Source organism: Perognathus longimembris, chromosome 28, assembly GCF_023159225.1.
Source record: "Perognathus longimembris pacificus isolate PPM17 chromosome 28, ASM2315922v1, whole genome shotgun sequence".
NCBI classification, from domain to species: Eukaryota; Metazoa; Chordata; class Mammalia; order Rodentia; family Heteromyidae; genus Perognathus; species Perognathus longimembris.
In genome coordinates this window covers 65,549,848-65,558,321 of record NC_063188.1, presented here as the reverse complement: position 1 = coordinate 65,558,321, position 8,474 = coordinate 65,549,848, and positions in this window count along the sequence as shown.

Below are 8,474 nucleotides of genomic sequence, written 5' to 3'. Positions count from 1 at the left end.
AACTAGCCTTATTCTTTTGAAGGCAAGGTCCTCAATAACCTTAAAGGTTCCAACAAATTTACCAAGATATCAAACCTTGGGGGGCAAATGACATCTGTACCAGAGCAATTATGTAAATCAATTTATAGAATCAAAGCAATTTCCATCCAAATAGCAATGATATTCTTATAGATGGGAAGATAATTTATGAAATTTATATGTGAACACACAAGATCACAAATGGCCCAATTCAGTGTTAATCCAAAAAAAAAAAGTCAGGGAAGTTGGAGGTGTCACGATATCTGACTACAAAACATATTACAAAACCATGTTAAATACAACAGAATGGTGCTGGCACATACACCAATGAAACAGAAAAATGAACTCTGAAACAAATGTGTACATCTATTTCCAGCTGGTTTTTAACAAAGGCATCAAAAATGCATTGAAGAAGTGAGGCACAAATGGCTCATGCTTGTAATCCTAGCTACTCAGGAACTTAAGAATTGAAGATCAAGGTTCAAAGATACTTCAGCCAGGAAAGTATACGATACACTTATCTTTTTTTTTTCTTTTTCTGTGCATTTTATTCTCAATCAGTTACCTTTATTCTGCAGTTTTATCTTGAGTGGCAACATTAGCCTCTTGATTCTCTGCTATACATCTGTTATGGAAATCCTAAAAACTAGTATTTCCAGTCTTTTGCTCTTTCAGCATTTCAAGTGCTTAAGTACCACAGGCCTTGCATGAAATATATATATATATAATCAAACTGAATTACACAGAGGTTACAGTTTAATACATTAGGCATTGGGTACATTTCTTGTACTGTTAGTTACCTCGTCCCTCATTCCCCCCTCTTCCCTCCCCCTTTCCCTTCCCTCTCCCCCACATGAGTTTTTCAGTTGTTCAGTTCATTTTCACCAAACAGTTTGTAAGTATTGCTTTTGTAGTTGTTTGTCTTTTTTTACCCTGTGTCTCTCAATTGGAAGGGAATACCAAAATTGAGAGACATAGAGTAAAAAAAGACAAACAACTATGATACACATCTTTAATTAAAGATGCCCCCAAAAGGCAAAAGTTGAGCTGTACATCTCCAGTGATAAAGTACCTACCAGCCTTGAAGCTAACAATAGTGCTCAGGCCCTGAGTTCAAGTCCCAGTACTGGAATGCACACACTCACACATACATTGAAGGAAGGATTACTTTTTTTAAGTCAACTGGGAAGACTAGACATCCATATGCAGAAAAAAGAAAGCAGATACCTATTTTTCACCATATACAAAAACCAACTCAAATATGGACCAACTACTTAAATTTAAAACCTGAAACTAGGAAATTACTATAAGAAAGTATAGGAGAAACATGTCAAAATATTTGCAATACATTTTTATAGGACTCCCAAATCAGAAATAAAAGAAAAAAAATAAAGAAATGGATATTAAACTAAGAAGTTTATACATATGAAAATAAAATGTTAATTGAGTGAAGATACCTTACAGAATGGGAACATACATTTAACATTAACATAAAATTAATATTCAGAATACATAGGGTATTGTACTGCAAATATCCAATTAAAATGGGCAAATTTTGTGAATTTCTCAAAAGAAGATTTCCAAATGGCCAGTAAGTATACAAAAAATGTTTAGCATCATTACCCATCCAAGAAATGAAAATTAACACCCCAACAAGATATTAGTCCCCCATTAGAATAGCTACAATGCATAATTCAAGTATATTACATGCATGTAATCATAGTCATAATAAAAACATCTTACTTTGTACTCAATATATGCTGAAAGAAGGCATACTATTAAAATGCTTAATTTAAAAATATAGCAGATTGCTGAGCATGTGTGAGTGGCTCACACATGCAATTCTAACTACTCAGGAAGGCAGAGATCTAATGATCTCGATTCAAGCCTGAGCAGGGAAGTTCATGAGACTCTTAAAAAATTTTTAATGTAAACATGATATACAGAGGAATTGCAGTTACCTAAATCAGGTGTTAAGTACATTTCTTTTTTCTTCTATTTTTTTTTTTTTTTTGGCCAGTCCTGGGCCTTGGACTGAGGGCCTAAGCACTGTCCCTGGCTTCTTCGCGCTCAAGGCTAGCACTCTGCCACTTGAGCCACAGCGCCGCTTCTGGCCGTTTTCTGTATATGTGGTGCTGGGGAATCGAACCTAGGGCCTCGGGTATACCGAGGCAGGCACTCTTGCCACTAGGCTATATCCCCAGCCCTTTTCTTCTATTTTTTAATTTTATTTTATTTTCAAGGTGATGTACAGAAGGGTTAAAATTACATATGTAAGGTAGTGAGTACATTGTTTGTCAAATTTGTTACCCACTCCCTCATTTTTCTTCCACCTTCCTCCCTGCCCCTCCCATCTCCATTTTCAGCCTTTTGAGTTTTTATCTGCATTCCAGATATCACTCTGTAAGAGCATTATTTTCTCTTAAAAAGGGGTGTATGTTCTAGGAATATTGGTTTGTGCCCTGCTAACATGTCTGTCTGTCTCTGTCTCTCAGTCTATTTCTTTTTGTCTGTCTCCTATCTAACTTCCTACACTAGCATAGTTTCAAAGACCAGGTTTATGGGCCTGAAGGAAAGAAAGAGGGTTCAAGTGTAAACAAGGTGTTGCCTCTATGGACACAGCAGCAAATATTTAAGGCTACATTTTAAGATCAGTGATGCTCTTGCAAGCAGTATGGAGATTCGTCAGGAGGCTAAATATAGAATTCCCCTATGACCCAGCAGCCCCACTTTTGGGTATCTATCCAAAAGACCACAAACAAAATCACAGTAAAGCCACCAGCACAACAATGTTCATCGCAGCACAATTTGTCATAGCTAGAATCTGGAACCAACCCAGATGCCCCTCAGTAGATGAATGGATCAGAAAAATGTGGTACATATACACAATGGAATTTTATGCCTCTATCAGAAAGAATGACATTGCCCCATTTGTAAGGAAATAGAAGGACTTGGAAAAAATTACACTAAGTGAAGTGAGCCAGACCCAAAGAAACATGGACTCTATGGTCTCTCTTATTGGGAATAATTAGTACAGGTTTAGGCAAGCCATAGCAGAGCATCACAAGGCCCAATAGCTATACCCTTATGAACACATAAGATGATGCTAAGTGAAATGAACTCCATGTTATGGAAACGATTGTTATATCACAGTTGTAACTACTTTCAATGTCCCATGTGTATCTGTGGCTTCTATTATTGATGATGTTCTTGTATCACCTTCCTGTGGTTGTACCTACACTATCTCTGTAATCTTACCTGAGTATATTGGAAACCATGTATACTGGTATTAGAATTAGGAAATTGAAAGGGAATACCAAAATTGAGAGACACAGGGTAAAAAAAGACAAACAACTACAAAAGCAATAATTGCAAAACTTTTTGATGTAAGTGAACTGAACACCTCATGGGGGGAAAGGGAAAGGGGGAGGAAGGAGAGGGGTATGAGGGATGAGGTAACAAACAGTACAAGAAATGAATCCAATGCCTAATGTATGAAACTGTAACCTCTCTGTACATCAGTTTGATAATAAATTTTTGAAAAAAAATAAAAAAACAAATATCAGTGATGTTCAGATGGTATCTCATGCATTCATAGTTAGTTCTGAGTATTAGTAGATTATGGACATTAGGAGCCCCCTTTTTTCTGTACTCCTCTATTTGTGGTTAACACAAAACATGCTGTCTTTACCCAGCATAGCTTATGGGTCTCAACTGACCTATTTATAAGAACTAATCTATAGATAACCCTAACCTTAACCTCACATGAAAACACCATATAAACCCTGCCTATATTTTATTAGCTCAAGAAAATCTGCTTTAGAATAATCTTTAAGGCTCAGACAGCTGATGGATGAGCTGGTTTATCTGATGCACGGTGGACACGCTCTGGGACAACGATATAGCGGCGGTGGTAGCGGAAGCCCCTGAAGCGATGATTGCCGACATGATCACGATGATCAGTCCTATTGCTCTCCTAGGGTGCAGATGAATCACTTGAATCTGAGAAAACTGAGAGTCATTAGTAGCCAAAACAATAAATGGGGGAACACGTACCAAGCCTGCAAAGGGATATGTGTCATTTGGTTGCCAGTGATTATGAAGCGTGCAGGTGTCAGGAGAGTTGTCTCCTAGACAAAAAAAGAATGAGGCTATAACTACCACCATCCCTGACGTTTGGTCACATGCAGAGTGGTTGCAGCAACAAGTGTTGGCCAATAGAAAAGGAGACAGGTCCAGGCAGGAATGTGATGAACAAACGATTAGCATGGGGGGTCCTAGGTCCCCCAACCGCCCTCCTGAAGAGTTATAAAACTCCTTTAGATTTTGAGGTTTGGGATTCGCCTCAGACCCATTGTATGTAGCTGGGCGTAGGGACGAAATGAGGCTTCCAAACATCCTGCCTTGCCAGGAGCTGGCACAAAAACTAATCACTAATTCCTCAAGAGGAGTGGAAACATTTCTAAACCTATTAAACTTCCTACGGGGACATAACTGCATATGGAAAGGTATATCAGTAGTCTGAGTGCAATTTTTTTCCAGTGGGGCAAATAGGGTAGGGTCCTGTGTAGTTCCACCATCCTGTCCCATGAGTCACTTTGGCGAGGGGAATAGTACAGCCATCAAATTGTCTAATTGAATCATTTGAAAAGCAAAAGGAAATAGCCTCTCCCCATGCAAAGATGAGGTTTGTCTTTTGATGCCAGAAGGCATCTGCTGAAAAGGGGAGGCCTACCGTGCCGTTGGAAGAAAGCATTTGAGGGAAGATGGTGTTATCTTCCCCAACCATCATCAAGATTTGAGGGCTGGGCACTAGCGTTATCTTACCCTGCCCTGCAGCAGATTGAGAATTGGCTGTAACAATGGCACACATCAGGAGGAATAGAGTACCATGCCCCGGGTCTGGGTCTGGGGCCATAGCTTGAGCCTGTTCTACCAATCCCTTTAGGTTTCCCCAGGTGATGTCATGGGGTCTAGCTCGATGTCTTTGTCTTCTCCTCCGTGGGCTGTCCAAGCGTAGTCGACGCATCTCGTTTGTGGGTGGTGACGGCTGGTCTGACATCTCGAGCTGGAATCCAAACAGGTTTGTCACTCATGTCTGGAAAGATAGAAGCAAATCCTCTCCCCTGTGCCATTAGGGGAGCAGGGCTCTTCCATTTTCTTTGATGGGGTCTCTCCATTTGACCGTGGGGACTGGAGTAGGTGCCTTTAGGAAACCCCAATGCAGGGCTGCCGGGGACCCGTGCGTGGTAGGTGCAAATGTCAAAAAAAATTATTATAAGACAATAGTTTAATTGTGTTTGGGGTCTTTGAGTCCAAGCCCCTCCATTTCCCCCTTTTCTTTTAAAAGGAGGGTCTTGATTTCCTTGTGACTGCGTTCGACAATAGCTTGGCCTTGTGGATTATATGGGATACCTGTGTGGTGTGTAATGTTCCAAAGGGCACAAAATTCATGAAACTGTCTGGACGTGTAAGCAGGGCCATTGTCTGTTTTAAGGGCCCAAGGAATGCCCATAATTGTAATGGCGTGTAAAAGTGATTTAATGGCGTGCTTTGTTGTTTCACCAGTTAGGGCTAAGGCTGTTATAAAGCCTGAGAATGTATCTATGCACATATGGACGTATTTTTGCCTGCCAAATTGGGGAACATGGGTTATGTCCATTTTCCATGTGCCATTGGGCCTAAGGCCTCGCGGATTTGTTCCCATGGGTTGTAGTGGTCCTATGGGTAAGAGAGGCGCACAGGAGGAGCAGGACCGAATCATGTGTTTGCATTGTTGGTACGTTAAATCAGAAATAACTGTTTGATAGTGGTTGCTGGTAAGTGGAAGCGACCATGCAACGCTCGGGCCTGGTCCATGGATGTATTGGTGAGTAACACGGCTGGGGTGACAGCATGGTCAATAGCCTCGTTACCAGCAGCTACAAGTCCAGGGAGGTTAGTATGAGATCTAATGTGTTGAATGTACCAGGGTTGGGCACGATTGTCTAGCACAGTCTGAATTTTGAACATTATTTTTGTTACATCATGACCATCATCTCTTAATAAGGCTCCAGGAAGAATGGCAACAGTTTGTACAGCATATAGACTATCAGAACAAATATTAAGAGGTTTATTGGGAAAGGATGCAAGGGAAAGTAATATGGCTAGTAATTCAGCAGCTTGAACAGACAGGGAATGCTGTTGAAGCACATATTTTTTAGCATCGGCATTATAAAATCCATAAGCAGTTTTGCTAGCATCTGTAAAAAGTACAACAGCCTGAGGGATGGGTTTTTCTTTTGGACGGGAAGGGCTCTGCCATACAAGTGGCAGCTCTTGGGTAATTCTTAACACAGGGTTTTTGGGCATGTGATTATCAATGCTAAAATAGTAGTGGATGACCTGTAAGGCTAATTCCTCTTCAGTTGTCAGGAAATTAAAGATGGTCTTTCCTATGGGCCAGATAAGATGGTCTGGGAATCTGCCATAAGTTTGACGGCAGCGTTCCGTGCCTTTTATGGCTAAATTGCATAGCATGGTAATGGGCGTGCTAATTTTTGGTAACTGGGAAGTGGCTAGATGTATCCATTGTAATATACCATGGGGTTGTGTTAAGGCCGCCAACAGGCCATTATTATTTATTATAATTAGGGTGATTTCTTGAGTGACATCTGAAAACACCAAGGGGGTCGACTATAATTGGTCAGCAACCTGTTGTAGAACTTGCTTAGCATCAGGAGAAAGTACACGAAGTGAAGTTTGGTCAGAGGGTCCTTGAAGTAACTGAAACAAAGGTTGAAGTTGCTGGGTAGGGACACGCATAAAGTCACGCACCCAATTGATATGCCCACATAATTGCTGTAGTTCAGTTAAAGTATATTGGGGTTTAATAACAATACTGGGCCAATTTGGGGTAATCGTTTGATCTAAATGGTATCCAAGATATGCATAAGGGGCTTTAATTTGAATTTTCTCGGGGGCAATTTGGAGGCCCAGCATTGCAAGGTTTTCCTTGAATTGTGTTAAGCAGGCTTGCATGGTGGCAACATCTTTATGTGCTAACAGAATGTCATCCATATAATGAACACAAAAGCACTTAGGAAGTAAACGCCTGATAGCATGGGCAACATACATCTGACATAGTGTAGTGCTATTTTTCATTCCTTGAGGGAGAACTTTACAATGATATCGGCAAGTGGGTAGCTGACAATTAGGTTCCCATACTGAGAAGGCAAAATATTATCATTAGGGTGCAAGGGAATGGAAAAGAAAGTCTTTAATATCAATAATGGCAACATGCCAGCCTTTGGGTATTGCAGAAGGGTGTGGGAGTCCAGGTTGGAGCATTCCCATCCTTTTCATATGACTATTAATGGAACGTAGGTCATGGAGGAGTCTCCATTTTCCTTGAGTTTTTTGTTTGGATAACAAAAAGGGGGGAGTTATGGGGGCTGGTGCTGGGTAAAATTGGATATGTCTGCCCAAGGATATAAAGTCCCTGGTGGGGAATTCCCAGGCTGGCCTAAATGGCCAAAAGAAGCGGTTGGGTGGACTTCCTGAGATTGATAGTGGTGGGGAGGTGGCTTGGCAAGCACAGCCGGCTGGCACTCTGAGTCACAAGATGGCGGGAGTTGTTCCTCCGCCATCTTGGTGGCATTGTCTGCTGCACCACAAGAAGACAGAAGTGCCCGAGCAGCTCCGCCATCTTCTACTTGTTTTGCCTCCTCTCGCAGTGAGGCGTTGAATTCCTGCAAAGTTTCTCCATCTTCTCTCCCCGACAGACAGGCTTGAGTTGCTACTACAATAGGATAAAAAGTCAAGGGCAGCTCAGTGCCTTTGCAGACTTCTTTTTTACAAGCTGCTTGAAGGACACGGGTCCAGCTGTCTGGATCCCAAATGGCCTTGGAGTCAATCCATGGACACAGTGCACTAACTATTTCCCATATCAAACTAGCTTCTTTTTCTGATACCTTTATCCGCCTACTCTGAAGCAGGGCAACAAGCGCTTGAGATTGAGGCTCCCGCGCTGCAGGTGGAAGGTTGCCCATGGAGGCACTTACCTTGCACTAGACCATCCGTCTGCCGAAAACACTCAAGCCCCACATTGGGCGCCACTTGTAGGGCTAGATCTCCGGCAGGAGGTAAGCGTGAACGATGCGCACAGGAACACACGCCGGGAGGACAAGCTTGAAGCAGGTCTCGTTTATTGTTGCACAGATCAGGGATTATATAGCTCCTAGCAACCCCCACCTCCTGAGTCCTCCCCAGCCAATCACCTAGCGGGGAGTTGATGTATGGCACTAGTGGCGGGCACCTATTGGTCCCCCGGGGGAGTGTAGGGAGCATGGACAAATCATGGCCGGCTTGCCGGGCAGACGTACCTGTGGGCTACGTCTCCAAGAGCAGGAAGTGTGCTTCTACTGCTTCCCCAGCTGGCTCAGCCAGACCTGACCAGCTCTACCCACATTTGGGTA